The sequence below is a fragment of the Zosterops lateralis genome, assembly GCF_965231275.1.
Source record: "Zosterops lateralis genome assembly, chromosome: 12".
Lineage (NCBI taxonomy): Eukaryota > Metazoa > Chordata > Aves > Passeriformes > Zosteropidae > Zosterops > Zosterops lateralis.
In genome coordinates, this window is record NC_139772.1 from 15,315,335 (window position 1) to 15,337,718 (window position 22,384).

Consider the following 22,384-nt stretch of genomic DNA (forward strand, 5'->3'; position numbering starts at 1 on the left):
CCCCTGGCTATGGGGATCCTGCACACCTTGCCAGGAGCCAAGCCCCAGGCCTGGTTGGGTGTGGAGTGCTCAGGGGTGACCCTGGTGCAGATAAATCTCCACAGCACAGTGACAGTGCCAGCCCATGCCCTTCCCATCAGCTGCAGGAAACCATTGAAAGCCAACCCCTATGGCCCAACTCAGGGGTCTGTGGGGACGTGTGACCCCCATGCCCAGCTGGGGGGTCTCTGTGGGGATGTGTGACCCCCATGCCCAGCTGGGGGGTCTCTGTGGGGATGTGTGACCCCCATGTCCCAGCTGGGGGGTCTGTGTGGGGATGTGTGACCCCCATGCCCAGCTGGGGGGTCTGTGTGGGGATGTGTGACCCCCATGTCCCAGCTGGGGGGTCTCTGTGGGGATGTGTGACCCCCATGCACAAAGCTGCAGGCCCAGGGGGGTTCCTCACTTGGCAGGTGAGCTCATCTCTCCCCTGGAGCAGCTACAGTGGCACATACGCTGCTGTAAATAGGATTGTCTAGGACTGATCTCTGTTTTCTTTCTTTTTCTTTCCAAAGAAGAGGCCAAGATCAAAAGCCTTTACCCAATCAGTCAGGCTTTAATCAAATGAAGCACTTGAGCACATGCCTTACGTTAAGCACATAAGGATTATTGCTGATTTCAAGGAGATAAACACATGCTAAAGCAGGGACTGGGGTCTGGTTCGTGGCAACCTCATATCCCCATGTCTGTCTGTAACACAGGCTGCTTCACCCTTTCCTTTGCTTCAGAGTGAGGTAAACATGCTGTCTGATCCAAAATAAGCAGATGAAGGTATTAAAACACAAAAGACTTGTTGCTTTCAGCCCAGTTCTAATTAAAACACAGGTAAAATTTTAGTCAATAGAAGGCTCTGTGTGACTTATGTGGGCTTTGTAATAGGCATCTTATCATGGCATCTAAACAGACTCTCACCTTCTCAGAACTTCTGTGATGAGGCAGAGTTTGTTTTTTCACTCTTGTTTGTTTCATTTCAATTTGGGAGGCACTCACAAGGAAAATATACACAGAGGGCTGACACTGTGCACACAAAGAGTGTAACTTCCCCCCTCCCCATCAATTATCAGTTTAAAAATTAAATGGTTTTGAGATCTTTCCCTTAACTGGAAGTTAGTGTATATCAGTGTATATAAGTGTTTGCATAACACTTATATAATATTCTATGATCAAAGGTTATTGCTGCGTGCAAGACAGATTCAGCAAACTATTTTCAGGTGAATCCTTGTTTCCACTTCTAAGTTTGTACATTGTTTTCATTGTTGTTTTTCTGTTAATGACACAACCAGAGAATGAATCTCAGCTTCTAAAAGCAGAAATAGTGAGTCTCAGAGAAGTCATGGGGTTAACATCCTAACTTAGAGTCTTGGTCTACCTTTAATTGAAGTGGGTGTCCTCAGCAAGTGGCTTCTCCCATTAGAAATTATTTTCTGCCAGAAATCTATATTCTGTCATACCCAATTATGCACCCTACTAATCAACAGAGAACTTGGTAGCACCCCAACATGGAGAAGTCTGCATCTGTTCTAAATCCTGCCCTTCTAAGCAGGATTATTGCCAAGCACTGTGAAGATTGCTTAGCTGGGTACAAAAGATGCTGTACCCTAGCCAAAAGAGGGAAGTAATTCTGATTTTATTTGAATGAGCTTATTTTATTGGATAGAAAAAAAAGTAATTGAATTATGTAAAATAAAATAAGGTTCTGTGTTTTTAAGGAAAACATCAGCAAATACTATCGCATAAAAATCTCTTGAAGAAACAGAATGCAAGGGTCTTTGGCAGTTCAAACATCTCATATGTTTTTATGCTTCTCTGAAAGTACTACTAGGTGTATTTTTGACTACAGTAGTAGCCTCCTATCAGCTCATTTATCAAATCTGTCAGGTGTTAAAATGTTTAAGCATATGCTTACTGTTAAGCACTCGAGCATTAGAACCCATCCCAACCAACTGCTGAAAGTGTTCTGTGGGACAGTTTTGCCTGGTGCCTGGTCCCCATGCCATGAGCACAGAAGTAAATTGTGATTTTTGGGTTGGGTTTTTTTTGTGATATCCTCAGTATTTCCCTGTTTCTAGGACACCTTGGAGGCACCAGCTCTTCTCTGAACTGAAGAAGGTTCTGAGGAAGCCCACAAGACACCAAACAGCTTCCTGAGTGAAGAAAGATTAAATAGATCAGCACTTTTTGGCTTAGAAAAGAGATGGCCACGAGCAGATGAGACAGAGATGTGCAAAATGGAGAGGTGGGAAGAATTGTTCAAGAGCTAGTAGGTGTTGTGTGAAACAGGTAGCAGGTGTAAAATTTAACTTCTTTGTAGAAAAATAGCCCGTTTGTTTTTTTTCTTCTACCTGTCATCACAGAATCTCAGCACACAGAACACTGTGGAGGCCAGAAGTATGCGTAATTTGACCAGGAATTCAATAATGTGAAGTGCATATAGTCCACTTAGTGCAACCAGATATGCAGGGGTGGGTATGACTGCCACACATCACAACTTGTGGGCAGCATGAGGACCTGGCTGGTCTGCAGGTACTCCTCATGTGGGGTGGATCCTGTAGCCAGGCCCTGCTGCCCTTTTGGAACAACTGCAATGTGGTTTGTTGTGTTGGGGTTTTGGTTTTTGTTTTTCCTTTCAAGACCTGGATGATATTCAAGGCCATTCTGTAGTTCTGTGATTCTATGTTTATTCTTCCAAAGTGTAAGAATTTTTTTTCCCCATGAAAATAGCAAAGTATGACTCAGTCATCCATTCCTCCTTTCCCAAGTGGTCACAGGACAGTGTTGGGGAGGCTGCTACAAGGCGAAACTGGTGGAAGCAACTTTTAACAACTCAGCTGAGCTGTTACTGTGCAGGCCAAACTACAGCACATTTTATGAAGGTGCCAATTGTCTCTCCCCACTGCACTGCTGCTAACAGCTCTGCTTTGTTTGCTGCAGGATGAGAAGCTCTGGAATGTTTTTGAAAATGAGATGTGTTTTCCAAAATAGAGATCCTAGAAATGTGGCATCTGCCCAATACACTGTTCCTGTCCCTGAAGGTGTCCTGCCAGGGTTTGAGCACTCCCTCTGTTCACAAGTTCTGTGAAAGGTGGATGGTATAGCTCACCACAATTTTGGTTAAGCACTGAGACCACTTAGATCTCCTTTGTGGTTTTACACCACTATTAACGAGTCAGTGGTCTCTAGGCTGGCACTGGAGCTGGAACAGCTGTGCAGGCACAGGGGAATGGCTCTGCAGACAAGGTTCAGCAGGGGGATGCTACACGTGCAGCTGGGCAGCAGACCTTACCTGTGCCACAGTTATACTAAGCCCTGTTCTACTTTCCTCCTTGCCATCCTGAAAGGATCAAACCCAATGGAAATATTTCACATCTGAGATGCAGTTTCTCATTATCGGAACAATTTGCAAAAAAAAAAAAAAAAAAGAAAAAAGAAGTCTCATTCCTAAGGAATAAAAGGATCCAAGTTAGAAAAAGTATAAGTATGCCTCTGCTTGCAACAAAGTCCCTTCAATCTGCATTTAAATAAAGGTATTGACTATGTAAAACACAAGGCTGCCCAAGGAAGAACATAAATAGTGTTTGCCAGGCACAGTGTTTGATGTGGGCTTCCACATAAGGTATTGAAGGCACACATCGGTAAATCCTGAACCTGCCAACTCTTTCCTGTGCAGTGTCACTCCAGTCTAGTTAGAGTGTATTTGGAAAGTAGCTAAACACACTTTTGTGGAAATCATTAAATAACACAGCAATTCATACATTTGCAGCAGACAGCTTCTAATGCACATTATTAACTGAAAATAAAATCTCAGCATTTATCTTATATGTTATTTTATCCTTAAAAAAATCAGATGCCCAGTATGACTGAGAATATAATACCCTAAAGTTTAAGTCTGGTTTGTAAACACAGTCTCTAGTGTCTACTATTGATCTTTTGCTATTTTAATGCATTTTTACTGACCGACATGTCCTGTGGTAAAGAATATTGCCTAAATTAGTTATCTGATTGGTTCTTTTGATTAATGATGGGACTGTGCTTCATTACACATGACAACATGATCAGAATAATCACTGCAGCCATAGAAGTTGGGACTGGCATTTTTTATTCTTTCATTTTTAAAGTTCATTTATAAAATTATTTAATGTATACGTCCTAAGTTGTAATTTATTTACATGACACTTTTTTCGATGGGAACTGTTGTACTGTGTCACAAATGGCTAAGAAAACAAGGTAAACTAGATGTACAAATCAATGTCTTCTGGCTCAAGGGGAAAAAAACATAATCAAGATTCAAGAGCTGACCTTGTCCAAAGTCCAACTTGTCACACAACAAACAGTGAGGTGCCCAGCAAATCACTGGGATCAGCAGGATGTATTCAAAGGAATGTTTAAATGATGTTATTTCTTGCTGAAGTTCTTACCAAAACTTCAGAGATTGTGTGTGTCAGGGTGGAATCAGCCCAGGACCCCCATCTGCAGTATTTGGGTTCTCTGGTTACCCTACAGTGTAACCTGCCCCTGAGTACAGGGTGGGCACACCAAAGTGGGGAAATGCCTCCCCCAGGACCTGCTGAGATTCCATGAGATGCAGCACAGCCTCTCTGACATCCCTTCAGTTGGGGCCATTCCCAACCAACTGACCTGCAAAGCCACACGAGGCTGCAAATGGGTCTGCAGGGAGAAAAGGTTTCTTCATTAAACCCCAGAGCCAATCTGAGCAAATACTGACAACCTGCAGTTGTGCACCCTTAAATTCTGAAAAATTAAACTGTGCTTTGTGTAGAGACCACGACCAGATGTGCTGCTCAGCATCATCTTATCCCTGTGCTATCTGCCATGGTTTATAGCACCTTCACATGCATTGAGGTTCTTGATTGCTTTTTAGTAGGTCATTCTGGGATTGATCTGTTTGAATTTATAAGGACATGCATGCCACCTTATGTCATGTTGATGAATGATTCAAAATTTTAAATGGCAATTCAACATTTAATGTTTTGAAAAATGTTTAAATGGTGTCATGCACAGAATAAATGGCAGCTTTCATTTTCTTTCTTCAAAATTCCCTGCCAGCCTGTTTACACGATGTTGACAGACATTTTAGCGTTTGCCAGAGAAATAATGTGAAGGGTTGGATACTTGCCATAAAATGGTTTCCTCTCTATGGCAAGTGTGGAAACAAATGTGTGCATGCACAGTACATACACACACATATATTTTTAACATATTTCCAAACAAAACAAAAAAAAAAAAAAAAAAGAAGGTTGTTTGCTGTTACAACTACAGAAATGTATTTCCAAGCAGGACTAACCCCAAAAGAGGTAGGAACTCAGAGCTGGCAGGAGCCAGAGCATGACTGACTCCTGACTGAGTCCAGCTCACTGAGTACAATATGACACATTCACTGCAAAGCTCAGGAAAGCCCTTGCTGGTCAGCAGCTCAACAACTTGAATTTCAACCCCAAATATTGTTAAATTTTGATGCAACAACTAAAGAGTGCATTTGTAACCTGGATACTTCCTATGCAGATATACTCATCTTCTAACTATTCCATCTTTATTATGCTTTGTCTCACTCTAAGACTTTATTGTACTGGCTCCATATAACACATTATCAGCATATAAAAATAAATGTCTATCCAGATTTAGGGCCCAATCCTTTACATACAAATGCCCTTCAAATGGATCTCAGCATTACTGCAATAGATTTTCCTTCTGAGATTGCAAGGGGAAAGCTGATCTTTGTTGTGTGCAGTAAATCTGAAACTTTAATATGCCAATAATTCCATTTCCATGGAATAACTATGGATCTAGGGTGTTGCACTGAATCCATTTTAGTTTGTGCTTAGATGTTCATTTTGTGACCAACATTTGATAATTGTGGTGGCATACCAAGTTTTTGTTTCCTGGGAAGAGATTGCTATTGTATGAAATATGTTTCACCATGGTTAAGCACCCTTTGACTTCTCATATAACTGGTTCCAGCTGTATAAAGTCTGTTTGGTGTTACCTTTGCATGTAGGTGACTGAAACAATAATGTTTCTTTTATGAAAGCAATTCTGAATTATGGATTCATACAGAGAGTTTATGGTTCTTGTACTCCAGGATAGTTTTGTTACCAGCACATCAGAAATTGTGACCAGTCAATGAAATGTCAGCATTTCAGGGCCTTCTCAATCAGGGCTTATCTCAAAAGCAGCTGCAAACTACTGAATGGATCAAGGAGTTTTACTATTAGAGGTATATGAAATATTAGAGGACATTGAAGATTTCACACTGTACTTAAAAAGTAAATTTTTAATTGGCAGACGCATAAACAGAAGAGAATATTTTTTTGTCTTGGAATTGATGAATATGTTATATGTAGAGCATGTACCTTTACTTCCAGCTAAGGAATTGATGCATTTATATATCCAGTTGTTGTCTATCAATACAAGCAGATAATTGGTCACCCTAGTCAAATCTCTGTGTCTATGTGTGTGCTACTTAAAAGTTTACCAACTGACACGGTACTTTTAGGAGCTTGTTGTATGGCAATGCAACTTTTTATACATTATAGGATTAGAGCACGTGAAATTGATGTTGGATATGCAAGTTTGATGTTAATCTGATTAAATGAATGGAGAATTGCCCAATGCAATCAACTGAAATATTAAAAAACTTTGTGTTGAACTTGAAGGAAATTATCACCTTGAGGCTGCCAAACCCATGAAACTACTTATCATTTGCAATAATATTTGCCTATTTAGCATTAAAAACCATAAATATAGTGTTTTTGTAATGAATTAAGATAAGTCCATCAAGGAGAGGCATGTTAGAACTGGAAATGCAACAGTCACCACTGCCTAGATATGTTAAATGTTGGATGAAGTGTATTAGAGTGGTTTTACTCATATTGCATGTTTTCTTACAAAAAGAAATGCGAAGGCATCTATATTATTTTATCACTTTATTATTTGTTTATTTTCCCTAAAAATAAAATGACTTGATTTAAGTGTGTGATGCCATTTACTTGAATTTTAAAGCCTCGCATAAGATTATACAGCAGATTGAAATGCATACTTATGTCTGTTTCTTTCATTGGACAGCTATGCTAAAGCAAATAAAATCAAACACATACATTCCCTCTCAGTGGTTTACAAACTGTAAGTGATGGGAGGAAAAACCTGCAGCCATTCCACTGAATTCTATTATTGACAACAGCAGAAGTAAAAAAATTAGAAAACAAATCCCTTTTTAAATAAAATGAAGTAAAAGACCTACATTGCTTGGAGGAAATGCTAATTGAAAATACCTTGCTAATGCTAGCTAGTCACAGGAAGGAAACATTAAGTTATTATTTTTAATAATGTTTACAAGTATATCCAGCCATTTCCAGCCAGTGAAAAATGTTAGCCTTGGTAAAATGTGGCAGTGCTACTTTTCACTGGTGATGCTGCTCATCTTCTCTCTGATAGCAATCATTAATTTTATTTTTTAACCCAGTCTTCAAATGAAGACAGATGAGCAGGAGAGTTTTAAATGCAAGCTGCTTATGTTCAGAAAAATGGCTGCGAGATTACAGATCACTGTGCCTGAGCTGAGTCCAGCGACTGTTTGGAAAGGGGGAGAAAAAAAACAAACAAGCATTAGGTGAGCAACAAACAGGCAGAGCCTGAGTGTGTTTGTGTGTGTGTGTGCATGTTTATAGAGGGTGTATGCCCCAGCCCATGTTTTGGGACGTGAAGGGACCACAGGGAGGAGAGGTAAAAGAGTCCTGCACAATGGTGCAGCAATCCAATTCATTTCCTAATTGCTATGGAGACCCACAGATATGAATATTGCTAATTGCTCTTGATAATTTTAATGCTACGTTTTAACATCTATTTTTCATTAGTAGCAGCAGGATTGTTAGAGAGTGTGTAATCCATCACATTGCTGGTAACATCATCCTGCAGCCTTTTATTTGTCCTTTTAGCATCACCAGTGTTGTCTTTTTAGCCAAGTGTCAATGAGCACAATTGTAGTTTCTACATCTTTTAAGCTGTGATTTTTACTATGTTACAGCTTTACCTCAGTTATTTCTTACCACAGACACACTGGATTTGTCCTCATGCTCCCACTGCTCACAAGACTGAAGTGTTTAGACTTGGTGCTGCACACAGTGACCTCATGACTGGTTATTTGGGTCCCCCTTGTTGTACTTTTGGAAAGGAAGAGTTGACTTGGGCAGAGCATTCATAGCAAAAGAGGGGGTTAAAAGTCTCCTCATTTAGTGCAGTAGAGAGTTGATTATGTCCCATACTGTCAATGCATTTCCTTGGACAGACCTCCCAAACCTTCCTCTCTGTATCCCCACAGGTGACCAAACCCCACCACCAGGAGCTGAATGCCCCTGTGTTACTCATGAGAGAACTCATCTCTCTCACTGAAGGGAGATTCTTAAAATAAAAGTCCAAAACTGATTAGATCAAGCTATAACTTTCCCGTGAAAGGATGGAAGGGCAGATCTGGGACTTTAACTCAGCTCAGGTGTAGGAGTCTGGTACCTGCAGGCAGGGAGAGCAGTCCCTGCAGCTCCTCTAACGTGCAATTTTTGATCAGTTCTTGTAAGGAGCTCTTCTGGCTCAGAGTTTGAGCAAAGACAGCATTGAACATGCCTCCCCTACACTTCAGGGTTTTCTGCCAGCCCAACTGCTCCTGGGGAGTGACCTTGTCTCTAGGAATTAGGCCTTTCGTTACAGTCCCTTGTAAGGAGTTGAGAGAGGATTAATTGGTTTGCTCACTGCAGTTTCTGGAAGTATCTCACATTTTTCAGTGGAAGATGACTCTGGAAGTACTTTCCTACAGTGAAACAAATCCCTGCCAAAATAAAATGATGAATCCTGAATATTACTGGCAGCATATCATGCCAATTTTTGAACAGTTCGTTTCTATCTGCACCTCTGTTGCACACACTCGGTGAGTTTAATGCCCAGCTGTCAGTGTTTTCCTCCTGAGCTGACCATCAGTGTGGGGAGCACAGGTGCAGGTGTCCTGAGCTCCCCCGGGCCTCACATGGGAGGCATGAACTGGGCTCAGCAGAAACCCACCACTCTGAGTCTGCATCTGAGACTGAGGATGGCTCCTGTGAGAAAATGCTTATAGGGTGAAGAAACATTTCACAGCAAAGGTGAAATTTTAGTAAAGACATTCTTCCCCCTATAGTCATAGCACCTGCAACTGGGAGATCACAAAAAAATTCTTCAAGGGAAAAGATGTTTTCAAGAATTACCAGAATAGCCTCATCCTTGTGGTGGGACAACATCCCCTTGCTCACCTGGCAGAGGTTCAGCAGATACTCTGCTGAGCCAGGTGAGGTTTGGTTGTCCTGATAATCAAGGTAGGAGATGTTTTGCCCTCAGCAGTGAGGAGGAAAGGGGTTGCTGCCCTTCCTGGGGCCAGCAGCAGACATAGGAAGTTTTGTGGTGCTTGCCTCTGCAAGGCTGCAACACCTGAGAGATGCCTGGGAGCTTTCAGGATCTTCATGTGTTACTATGGGAGTGAATCAACCCATGGATATTTAACTCCTGTTCTAACTCTCTTTCCACGCTTAACTGAAGGGGTTGTTTGGTGCAAAACCAGCCCTTGAAAGGTGAAAGTAGGTTCTGGATGATGGCAGGTCCTGGGTGGTGGCTCTCTTGCATTCCTCACAAGGTGAATGCAGAGGTAGAGAGAAACTTGGAGAGTGGTGGGAGGTGTGCTGAGAGCTAACAAAGGCCTTCAAAGTAAGAGTGATGTTAGAGGGTGTCAGGAGGCAGAAGGTGCCAGCTGCCTGACAAAAGAAATATCATTACTCACTATTAAAGAACACTCCAGATGCTTGATATAGTCATGGGTGTTCTTCTGAAAATTTTTTTAGCAAAGCTCCTACCCTGCCCACAATATTGTTTCCTGGAGTCCAGGCCAAAATCTGTGAGCTTTTTTTCAAGCAAATAGACCATGAATCTCATGAGTAAGAACCAGTTTTACTGTCTAATGCTGCAGAGTGGTGGTTGCCTCTTCAAAAATACTAAAATCCTCTTCACACTGTCTTATTCCTCCGGGACATCATTACTAACAGGGACAGATTGTGCAGATCCTCTCTCAGCAGTCCAGGGTGGGATGAACATTTGCTCTAGGCACTCTCCAGTGTTTCTGCATCATAGATCTCTCTCCATCTCCACTCTCCTCCATGCCTTTATAACGAGCTAATGGACAACTGTTACTCATGCCTAGAGATGTGTCTGTATCAAGAAAAATGAAAGCATGAAAAAATGAAAAAGTTCATCTGTTAACATTCATTGGCAGAAATGTTATAGAGGATTGTACTCAAACTGCAGGACTCTTCCCAGACTTTACAAGTGCAGGGGCGATTGAAACAGAAGAGGAAAAAAATGGTGTTAAAACAGGACTGCTGAAATTAAACAGGTTGAAAGTTGTCTGGCAGCTCCAAATACAGCAGAGAAGTATAGCCCTAGAGTGCAGCAAATTTAATCTTTGAACAGGTTTATTGTTTTATCAGGTTTTTGTTTAAGAAGGGTTTCATTATATATAACATTGAGATAAATTTTTACATAGCAGATTTATTCAACAGGTTTATCCTTTTAACAGCCCTCATTGTATTTCAGCAGTTGGTGCGTGGGGTCTTATACATCAAGCAAGTTTATTACTTTATCAAGTATGAATTTTAAGAAGTTTTCCTAATAATAGAAGATGTGTGGAGATTTATAGGCAGTACATTGTTCTATTCAGTGTTTGAGCTGTTTTACCTAATGTAAGCTACATCGTAGCTACATGACAATGCTGCTCCAAATGGTGGTAATTGTGCTGTAACTCATACTATCTTCCCACCACTGTAATAGATCTCACTTTGCTGTCCCAGTGTTTTAAAAACCCTTAAAAGTCCAAGTACAACTACCCTGACTAAATTGTCTCTGTAAATTAGAAGAACAAAGTGAGGTAAAAAGCAGTATTGACATTAGTAAGTAAAAGGATTGTGCTGAGCTGTTTTGATAAAAATTCAGTACTTCTGGACTGCAGGAATTACATCCTCCAAAATGGGATGGAGAACTGGCTTTGGCATCTGCAATAGGGAGCTAGCAGTGTTTGGTGTCATCATAAATTTTTGATCCAAGGGTTTTCTTCCAAAAATATCCATTACTGATTATTCAATCCGGAAATCAGTTTTGGAGGTTATATCTTCCAGAGGGAATAGCATGAAAATTCAGGCAGCTGTCCCTGATTTGTGGCTCTTGGTAAGGAAAGTAATTAAAGAATACTTGGGGTTTATGGCTTTTTTTAGGATTGTTTTAATCTTTCTGCTTCTGCTTGGAAGGAGAAAAGTAATATTAAAAAAAAATCCTTTGAGATGTAAAGTCAGTTCCCTATAAATGTTATTATTTTTGTACTTTTACAGCATGCAATTCAAATCAAGCTGTATCTCACTGATTTGTTCTAATGACAAAAGAAAGATCTATTGCAAATTTCTTCATGTTGTGAAGTAGCAATTAATTTGTAGAGCTGGTTCAGTGTTTGCTGATGAAATGTTTTTTTATTGGAAAATGCTGATTCATCAAAAACTAGCCTGTTTATAGATAAAAGTTAATTTAAATTTATTTGTCTCAGAAATATTGGAGAAAATCTGAAATTTGGTTGAATGACAACCTGTATGTCTGTACCTTAAGTGAAAAGGATTTTTAGAAACCTAAAATAATTTCAACAGAAATTAAGTGCTTCAAAATGAATAGATGATTTGTTTTGTACTGGGTCATTTTTCTTTTTATTTCACACTTTGTTTCATAAATACATTTGAGAGTTTGGGTTTTCATCATGGCTTTGGACAAGATTTTTCTTGTACCTCACATTTTACAGATGAGAGAAGTTTTCCTTCTAGCACTTCAGGAACAAAAGTATAAAAAGAGTATTCCCCTGCAAAATACACTGCAGATTTACATTATGATGCAAATAATCTGCAAATTTAATCCTTGCCTCTACCATGTCCTGTTTTTCTGACACCTTTTCTCACATGAGGAGTTCTGACCCAAGAAAGCCATTTATGGTTATGGGATACATCCAGTAATTTGTGCTCCATTGGCACGTTTACTTCTGAATAGATTGTCTTGATGCTCTCATATTAAAACTTTTCCGATCAGTGGAATGCTGCTATCTAAAATGTGAAAATTACTGGACTTGTTTATTTGAGAGAGGAACATTAAGCCATGTCCTACTTTAGATATGGCTATATTTGTACTTATAAAACCCATCTTGTGAACAGGAATTAGTACAATGTGATAGCTCTAATAAAATAGGTGCACTTCTATGCAGTAATCACATAGCTCTTTTCATAGTTCTAGTATAGAAGTTCTTACTTTTAAAGACTAATTTGATTGACATCTACTTGATATTCTGTGATGACTTTGACATATAGTATATCTGGTTGACAGGTGCGTTGGGTGTACTCTACAGATATAGATAGACTTAAAAATGTATTTTCTAGAGGTAATTGTATGGTTTAGATAAAATCTGCAGTTCCTCCCAATGTAACTCCTATAACTGGCAGCTCTCAGCTCATGAAATATTCTAGTTTAAGACCACTTAAAAAAAGAGACTGGCACTTTGGACGAACAGATAAATTCGGTGAGAGTTTTGTCATTGCCTTTAGAGTGGCTAGGAGCAGTTCTTTTGCTTCAATGGGACTTGGGTAGAGAGGGAATGGCACTTTACCTTGCTCCTGCTTCCCAAACATTGCTGGGCTGTGCCCTGAGCTTTCCTCCTTCCCCTCCCAACTGTGTGTAGCTTGTCTTTATACTGCTCTCAGTGAGACAAAACCACCCATTTGTTTATGTCAGCTTGATTCCACTGGCATCACTGGGATTATTTTTCACTTCAAACACATAAGTTGGTGCAATACATAGGTCAGATTTCTGTAGCATCTTTGGTCAAGGGGTGGGAGGAGGATGTTAAAGGAAGATGTTAAGTATTTCCCTGTTAAGTATTGCTTCTGAATGATGAGGCTCTTGGAGCCAGGAGTTTGATTTTTGTTATGAACATTTGTTTCACACTTCAAGACAGGACTGGGTACGCTCATGTTAAATTGTGGGGGTTTTTTTCCTGAATCTCCTGCTTTTAACAGGTGGGTTTGAGGATTACAAGCACAGTCCTTCATTTATAAGACTGCTTACAATCTACCTCTGCTGAGTTCCAGTGTGGTGTCGATGGTCCCTTTCTGCTTGCATTGTTTCCTACTGATTGATGTTCTTGCTCTTCCTGAATCATCATAACTGCTGGTGCCTTCCTTGAAAGTTTTGATGTATCTAACATAGTTGAGGGTCTGGCACGGTGACTCTGCCACGTGAGGTGTTGTGGTGCAAAGTTCCAGCAGCACCGGCACCAGCCAGGCCCTGTCTCTGCTCTGTTCCTGCATAACCTTCTTCTGCCACACTTCTAAATTGCTCTATGGAGATGATCCATTAAGAATCACAATAAAGCTTGAACGTTTGAATAACCTTTGAAATTATTGACAAACTGGTCCCAATGGACTGCCTAGGAGCCTAATGTAGAAGAAAGAGATCGATGACAATGCTGCAGAGACACGATCCAGGCTGCCCAAGCAAGGGGATATGCTACATGATTTTTGCATGCTGCCACTGGAGCACAGACATAGCAGGAATGAGGAACTCTTTGAGTGGACCTGCTTTTCTTCTCATGTCCTTTTGGCAGGTTGACTTCACCAGGTGCCTTCTCACAGCAGGGCCTGGGTTCATCAGGAACTTTGGAAGATGTGACAAGCTGAAGCCACCAACGGCTATAACTCAGTGAGGACTTAATATAAGCTTGAGGCTTGTGTTATGTGAACCTGGAAACTCCAATGCACCTTCTCATCTCTGCAATTCCACCCACCACATAAGGAATCCAATCCAAATCCTGGTGTGTTCCCTGCTGCCATCCCATAGAAGCATCTATAATTTCAAACATCAATTCAGCCACAAATTAGCCTCAAATTATTTCCAGTTGTCAACTGGGGAGGAACTAGTTTGTTCAGAATCTCAAAAGAAATCTGTTTTATAACCCAAGTCAACATTGTTTGAGTCAAGTTCATGTTACTTTTCTTCCTTCCATTCTCATGAGAACTGAGATCCTTGGATTTAACCATTTTCATAGGAGTTCCTGGCTGTGGGTTAGAGTTGGCACAAGGGCCATCTTCATGTTCTTTACACACTCTGATTTTTTTGGGCCACCCAGGAGGTTTGAAGTCAATATGCACACACTTGAAAGGTGGGTAACAAAGTTACTTTATTAATGGCTGTTCCTACTCTATAGTATTTAGCAGACTATATTCATAAAGCTTAGATATTTGGTGGACTCATTCTCCTTTAGTCCCCACTTCTCTTTTACCAGATAAATATGTCCCACCCAGGCCTGTTTGGCACAACAGTGACCTCTAAAGGCTCCTTAGATTAATGGTGCCTCCAGAGTTGTCTGGCTTGAATTCTTATTTAAAGGTAGATGTGTGGCTCTGTATCAGGTGTTACCCCCTTCATGCTGAGCACATCTTTAGAAAGGTCAGCTCTTGGTAGGATCTGAAAGCCTCTTCCTTTTCCCTTGTGCTGTATAAAGGCACCTGACCTTTCAGTGATCCTAATTTCTCTTCCTTTCCTCTTCCCTCCACCCTCCCTCCAGCCTATTATTCATTGAACTGGAAAGGACTTTTTTTCCCAGCCCTTTTTTCCCTCCAAATATTTTCTAAAATAAGTGACCAAAACCAGTGATGACACAAGTTAAAATACAAGCCATCTTGATATTTCACCAGGAACCTCCTCTTTTCAGGGCAATCCCATTGTACAAAATTTGGAGCTGTGGATATAGTTGTGCTCTGTCTTGCACTATGATATTTTTAGTAGACGTGTGCATTTAAATGCAAGATATGTATGTTTGGGGAGTTTTCACTTTAAAATGTATTTATTTCCTACTAATACCATGACACCAGTGTTTGATTGGGCTGGTTAAAGATGGGAAGAAGAAGAAGGAATAAAGCCCCGGGGAAGAGGCAAGAGAGGATAATGGGTTAGTGAGGGCTGAAATAAAGCAGAGGAAGCAGAGTGTAAATATGAGTAAAGGGGCAAAGTGAGAAGGGGGACAGTGAAGACCTGGGGGAAATAGGAAAGCCTTGAGTAATTGCAGGACTTTAAAGACAGCTGCAATGGGCAGGAGGCAAAAGTTGAAGCAAAACCTGTGATCCTGGTTAGACACCTTAATTATCACAGCAGCTTTGCAGCTGTGGGATGTACATGTCTCCTGTTCAATTGACTTGCTGTCCCTTTCCCCAAACCACTTTACCTCTGTTTCTAAAGGGGAAGTTTTCTACTTTAACAGTTGTAATTTTTTTTTAATTGAAAAGTGACATGGTTTTGGAAAACTTGTTTTCTGTCAGCAAGAAGCTGGTTAGCTCTTTGGTTGGTTCCACTTCCCTGGGAATTATCACTAATTGATTTTTTTGTTCAAATCACTGCACTCCAGGGGCTTGTCTTTCTTGCCAAAATAAGAATAAATCCAACTGCAGTTGGAGGTGGTTGCCTGGGCCGTTCAATTTTTAGACTTTTATCATTAATATCTTTGCCCATTTTGTATGGTCCTGATGCCATTCTTGGGAGCTTTTCTCTCAAAGGGTAGGTCTCTCCCACTCATCTTAGCTGGGGATTTCCTGCTTGTTTTTCTATGGAGCTGGGTTCATCTGGGATTAATAAAAAGGTCCTTTAATTCAGTTTGGCCAACGCCAGCGTAGAATGATTGAGAGAAGCACATTATAGATAAAATTATTTTGTTTTGGACCTCACAAGAACACTCTTTTGCCCAGGTTTGGGACTCAGAACAATGAGATTTTGCTGGAGATTTATCACGTGCCTGGTGACAAGGAGCTGGAAAATTATCTAATATTACTCAAAAAGAGTGCACAATGCATGCAAAGCTGTTCAGAAACAATATTAGCCAGACTCATTATTAAAAACCTTCTAGAATTCAAAGTGTGACTGTAGACAAAAACTTAGCTTGAGGGGATGGGAAGGAAATGAAACACCCTGTGCTTTAAAGGACTCATACGAAAATGTTGTGAAGGAGAACTAGCTCCAGTTTACAGGAATAAAACCAACAGCTGAGGCATCCAAGGAAGACAATGCTGTTCAAATTGCTGAGTAAAGCACATCTGGGTCTGAGGAGTAGGTTCACCTCCTGGCCATCCCCAAAGAGAGGTACAAGCCCCCCAGGAGGACTAAGGGTGTCCCTCTGTGGTGACAACTGTGTGTGTAGCCAAATGCAGAGTGAGCACAGGTGAAGCTGGCCCAGGCCAGCCTGGAGTGAAGTTGTGGGGCTGTCCCTGCCTGAGGGCTCAGGAGCTGTCGGGTTTGCCTCTGCTTGATTAGCACTCCCTGTGACCAGGGGCACTTCGGATGTACCTCACTCTGTTTATGTTTTTGGTTCTTATAATGAAAATGAGATCCCTGGTGTAGCCCTCTGCCATTTTGCACGTCAAACTGAAAGTATATATGCTCGTTGTGGGTATTAGTGTCTCAGCTTAATGACAGAAGCCTCGGACAAATAAATCCGTGTGCCATGGAGGATTTTCCTAATGAAACTCAAGTACAATACTGTTTACATAATGTCCTTTAGACTCTATTCAAAACAGCAAATGCTGGACGTCGCCGTTATCCACCGACACCAGCTAATACAGGCAGAAATGAAAATGTAATGCAAAGTGGCAGCTCCTTTTAACTTTTCTCCAAGTCTCTCTGTAGTGGCTCTGAGCATCCCCTCTGAACTTTTCCCCTCCTGGGTACTGGGATTTTTTATATGTTGGTTTTTGGTTGGCTTTTTTTTTTTTTCCCTTTAATATATTGACATTCCAGCCCTTGGAACAAGGTCTTCACTCCTTTTCTCATTTCGAGATCTTGTTTTGGGAGAGCTCTAACACCTGTCCACTGATCGCCTGCCAGTCTGCATCTGTGCCCAGCTGACAGAGCTGTCTGCTTTGACTAATGATGTGATTGATGGACAAAATAAGGAAGAACACACAAAAAAACATTTCTGTCTGGTCTGGTGTGTCAGCAAGCCTTCATCAAGTGGCTGCTGAAGGTATATTTTGCTGCATGCCTCATTACACAGTAATGGCATTCCCAGGCAAAGCTGTTTCTTTTCATGACACAAGACAGCAGGCAGCTTTATGGACTCTGGGCCTATCGAGCCTGGAGGAGAGAAGCACTAAAGAGTGGTCATTTCCAAAAGTGCCTCAAGTTGCTTTTTTGTTGTCATGAATTTAATATGAATCAACACAATATGAAATGAGCATGAGGAATTTTAGTGACTAGTCATTTTTTAAGACTGCTGTCTAAACAGCCATCAAGGAAAAAACCCAAACATTTTCTTCTACCAAACCTGTTGCAAAAAGAAGTCATCTGTCAATTTTATTACATTAAAAAAGTACACAGAGGTGTATAGTCCAAACAAATGTGTGCTTCACTACTAAGCATGTGGAAAACAGCACACATGTAAGGTTAAAAAAAAAAAAAAAAAAAAAAAAAAAAAAAAAAAAAGGCAAGTGACCGGCAGAGTGAATGGGGTATTTAATAACTAAGGTTTAAATGGCTCTGTGTTCGAAGAAGGCTCTTGTGCAGTTCATATATCACGTTAGAGACTGCCTGCTTCAGGAAACACAACAATTAAGTGACAGTCATGAGGCAACAGGACATGGGGCTGTGCAAGGGTGGCCACAAAAGCCCCAGCACACCTTTCACTGCAGGGAGGAGCAGGACTGATCCAAGGAGAGAGAGAAAGAGGTGGGAGGTTCCTCCCCTGCATACAGCATCAGCCTCCATTTTCCTCCTCTGCTCAAAGTCGTGCCGTTCACATCTATCCTCCATCCTTCCCATGGCTTCTTTTTACTCAGTGTCTCCCCTCCTCTTACTTCCCATGGACTTTTTGCATTTTGAAATACTTCATTTCATCCATGAAAAGAACCAGAAAATTAGTTATGCTAGTTCACTAAAAAAATTTGGATGGTTTTCCTGTTCCTAATACAAGAGGTCTTTTACCATGGGCTATTTGGGATAATTTGTGAATTTAATGAGTTGTGATTAGTTAAGAAATTGTTCTTCATGTAATAAATACTACACACTAAATTAAAAAATGTACATGAGTTCTTTATACCCACTTAAAGAAAGAAAAACATCGATGTAAATTCTTGTTATGACAAATGTAAAAGATAATCTTTTAAAGTGCATTTAATTTACTGTAATAGTAAGAACCACTTTATCGATGCCTAAGAGTACAGAAAAAATGAATACAGGATAATTCAAAGCAAATAAATAGCATGATTAAATTCAGTATGGCACTTACTTACAGACACAATTACGTTACCCTTACATACCAGTTGAAAGAATAATAACAGAATACCATTTTTGATTCAAGAATAAAAGGCTTCTGCATAGATGTGAATAACTAGGCAGGCTGTTAACCTGCTTTCTCTAGTCTTGGTACTAAATAAGGCAAATCCAGGCTCAAGGGAAGAAGAAATTCTGTTGATTGAAAAGTTTAAACAAAGCAATTATTCTATCAAGTGCAGTAGGGGAGCTAAGTACTAGGAAATATCAAACACCTGCAGGTTTCCAAGAAGTTCTCTGCTGAAAACCAGAAGCAGCTGGGTGGAGGAGAGGCCATTTTATCAGTAACCAATGGGTTTCTGTGCTCCACTGACCTTGAAGTCAATACCAGTGCCAAGAGCTCACTGTCTGCTGTTTCTTCTTGCATTATTGGTTTGAGAACCATAAAAATGTCAGAGATTTACTATAAATCACAATTCAGTGGGGTTTTGTTGTCTTGGTTCATTTTTTTTTTTTTTTTGCTTTAGCTGAGCCTGACCATATTCATTGGTGAATTGAGAGAAGGTAGTTAGCAGTATGTGTCTCGTTGCCTTTTCCATGAGCTTTGCTGTATCTCTAACAGGGAGTTTTGTGTTTCTGTGCTAATTTGGCAACGCTGGTGGGTGGGGCTGGGTGGGGGCAGATGGTAGGAGCTGGTGTGAGCCCAGACAGGACAAATGGCTATTTTCTTACCTTCCTTGCTGCTTTTTTTAAATCACTCCGATTTAGTTTCTGCTTTGGTAAGGTAGACATTCCATTTTTTTGGCCTGTTTTCCCTGAAGTTGTTGTGTGTGTCAAATTTGTCATGGTTTAATGGCTTCTGTATTTCCCTGCACTGGAACCACTAAACACATTTTCATTTAAGTTGGGATCTTTAAAGAATGATCATCTTATCCATCTGTTCAGAAAGCACGAAGACACAAATCTGGGTCAGAAAAGAGACTTGGAAAAATCCTCTGTACTCAATCAGTTTCTGGCAAGTGAATTTGTCTCATGACTTCAGGAGCTGGTGGAAAAAGAGAGAATTTAGCTGCAAAAATATTGTTATCAGCTCTTTGCTTGGAGCCATGGCAAACAGGTTTCCAGTTTTGTAGATGGTAGCAGAGAAACTCAGAAGGATATTTAACCTTAGGTTATTTTCTTTAATCTTAGAAGAACCAGCCACCCGTTAACGTGCCTATATATATATTTATATATAGGAACATACAATCTTTTCTTTCCTAATCAGGTTTGTGTATCTCCCTTGATTGATTTTTCTTTTTCCTAAATCTTTAATAATTTTTCTTCATGGTTTCTGCATCCTGTCCAGCCTTTTCTTTCTATTCTCTGTACGTGATACAGTAGTTAAAGCCTATGGCTCTAGAAGAAATCTGCTTTTATTTCTTCATTGTTTCTGACGGGGGGAAAAAAGCCTGTGAAGATCAGATGGCTTAATGAAGTGTCATTTGGATTGGAGGATGGGAGGGCAGGGAGTACATTCGAGGTTTTGGAACTATTTTATGAGAATGTATTTATGTAGGCATCATCTGTACACAAAGAAAAACAGGTTTTGTGCTTGTCTGCTTTCTGAACCCGAGTCCTGAGAGTGGAATCCATAGTTCATGGAATGTTTGAACTACAGATTCAATGTTTTCTAGCATGAGCACCTTACTCCAGTGAAGTTCCTAGTGATTGGAATGGGGATTTGACATATACAAGGCTTTTGAGTGGTGTCTTGTTGGCCTGTGCTGCTGGGATTGAGTTGTACTCCTTGCTCCTATCAGAACCACCAGGCACCAATGAATCCACCCCAGAACACTTGGCCCTTCTAGGCAAAACTTTTGGTTTTGCAAAGCTGGTATTTATGTTTGCAATATTTGGTTCTGTGGAAGGCATTGTGAGATCCTCTCAATTGTTATTTATCAATATTGGTTATTGAAATTGTTTGTTCATGTTAATTAGCACAAAGGAATTGGATTGAAAAGAAAAGGGCCATATACAATTCCTGCTGGGGAAGGGAGTGGGATGGTCCTGCACAACCAGAATAGAGCTGTTCTCTGGTGGTAGTGAGGAACTCTGCTTCCTTTGAAAAGATGGCACGTGTCCTGGGGAGGCATTTGGCTCAGGCCACGCTTTACCTGCTCCTTTCTCTCTGCTCACTTGGGCTGTGGTCCTGCAGTGGCCTCTCTGAAACACAGAGCAAAGCATTTTCTGGGAACCTCCAACCCTGCCTTTGCATGGCAAACAATGGTGGTAGCAAGGCTGGCACACACAGCAGTGGTGACGGTCCTGTTCTGAGAAAAAGCCACAAAAAATATTCAATAAACTATGGACTGCAGGACTAGAATGCTGCAGACACGTCAAAGCCTGGAAAGTTTAATGGAAAATCTTACATTCTTGTTGATTATTAACATGAGGACATTTTTCCACTTAAAAAGGAGAAAAACTAATTATTAGTTCTTGAGTGCTCTGTGACCACTGATCTTTATAGAGTGCTACGATGACTGGAGCTGTGTGAATAACTGATGTTTCCGTTCCTTGGCAATACTAAATGTGGATAAATAGTTCAGTCAAATGAATTTTTTTTTTCTTCCGCTTCTTGACTGTTGACTTTTATTTCGTTTTGTAGCTTTCAAAACAGAATGGAGGAAAATGTCAAAGAAAACTTAAGTTAAAAATGCTTTGGTATTCTCAGATTTTTATTTTTTAGCGTTGCTGTGCTCTTAGCAATGCAAATGGTACAGTGAAATGGAAGCAAATTTCTAGCTGTTTTCCTGTTTTCATGTTTGGTTTTGGTTTTGTTTGGTTTTGCTGGATTTTTTTTTTTTTTAATTTGAGAGGAGAATTTTCATACAATAATTTAGCTTAGATTCAGTGACAGAACCTTGCATTTGGAAGATGTGAGATTAAGAACCTATCAGCTAAAGGCAATGAAATCAATTTTAACCTTCTAGTGTCCAGTAGCGGGGAAGAATCCTGCTCCTTGTTAGCATCTCCCTCAGGCTGTCAGGCTGATAGAGAGTGTAAGAGCCCCATACAGTGACCCCTCAAACCAAGCTGCTGAAGGTTGCTGTGTGTATTGTGAGGGGAGATCCTCAGCCTCCACAAAGGTTTTCTCCTCATTTATGCTGCATTGTTTTGTCCCTGCAGAGTTTTGGCTGTGGGTCTATGCATCCAAAGCAGAGAACTCCAGTGCATTTTGACCTCACTTTTGCCCCTTACATGTGTCCAGCAAGGGGCAGAGTGGAGGAGCTGTGTTGTCCATCAGTTCACAGTCTGCTAAGTGTGAGATGCACGGTGAGTGTACACACTATTGTATTAAATGTTATATGCATATGCAATACATTAGGAGAATGCTGTGTATAATGCAGCCACCATATGTCATATAAAATAAAAATGAAGAGGGTATATGAGCAAATACTGTAGAGCATATGGCAATATGAATATTAACCTCAATCTATAAATAGCTTCTGAAGTATCTGTTTTAAAACAGGGAAAGAAACTTAACATAATAGCAATTCAGTAGAAATTGGGCGTCTTTTAAAGTTCTTGATGTCAAGGAGGCAAAATACCATTTCAATACTTAGATTTAATATGTACTTCACACAAAAATAAATCATGTAATATTTTCATGGCAGGCATAGAATTTTATGATTTTTATGACGATCATGGAATTGGGATTCATATTTTATAGATAGCACTAATAACAAAGAAAATGCATGTGAGAAAAGGACTTAAGGAGAGAGGAATGGCAGTGAAGTCACAGAAAGGAATGGAAAACTTAGAGTAATTAGGCATTTTTTATAGGTTTGGGGTTTGTATTCAGACTAGCTTTTGGTACATTCACAAGACAAGCACATTGATTTTAAATGTTTAAAATGGAGAACAATTAATTGCCTGGTTTCCGATTGCAGTCACAGTAAGACTGAACTAATTGCTTTGAAGGTGATTTAACCTGTGCTTGATT